Source organism: Lagenorhynchus albirostris, chromosome 14, assembly GCF_949774975.1.
Source record: "Lagenorhynchus albirostris chromosome 14, mLagAlb1.1, whole genome shotgun sequence".
Lineage (NCBI taxonomy): Eukaryota > Metazoa > Chordata > Mammalia > Artiodactyla > Delphinidae > Lagenorhynchus > Lagenorhynchus albirostris.
The window spans coordinates 35211477-35212240 of NC_083108.1; positions in this window are offsets into that span (position 1 = coordinate 35211477).

A 764-nucleotide genomic window follows, 5' to 3' on the forward strand; every position below is an offset into this window, starting at 1 on the left:
GTTTTATATTACATGCAGCTGGGAGGTCTCTTGCGGACCAGTGTCCTGAAGTTGACTCTCCAACCTCAGAAGCACAGCACTGACTCCTGGCTGCAGCATCAAGAGCCTTTCATCCACATGGCTCAGAATAAAAGGGAGAAAAAATGGAAAGAAAGAAAGAAAGAAAGAAAAAGAAAGAAAGAAAGAAAGAAAGACAGAAAGAAAGAAAGAAAGAAAGAAAGAAAGAAAGAAAGAAAGAAAGAAAGAAAGAAAGAAAAAGATAAAATAAAGTTATTAAAATAAAAAATAATTATTAAGAAAAAAAATTTTTTTAAGTAAAAAAAAAGAAAACGGATGGAGAGGACCCTAGGATAAATGGCGAAAGCAAACTATACAGACAAAATCTCACACAGAAGCATACACATATACACTCACAAAAAGAGGAAAAGGGGAAAAAATAATAAATCTTGCTCTCAAAGTCCACCTCCTCAATTTGGAGTAATTCATTGTCTATTCAGGTATTCCACAGATGCAGGGTACATCAGGTTGATTGTGGAGATTTAATCCGCTGCTCCTGAGGCTGCTGGGAGTGGTTTCCCTTTCCCTTCTTTGTTTTCACAGCTGCCGGGTTCAGCTTTGGATTTGGCCCCGCCTCTGCGTGTAGGTTGCCGGAGGGCGTCTTTTCTTAGCTCAGACAGAACGGGGTTAAAGGAGCAGCTGATTCTGGGGCTCTGACTCATTCAGGCCAGGGGGAGGGAGGGCCACAGAGTGCATGGCGAGCCTGC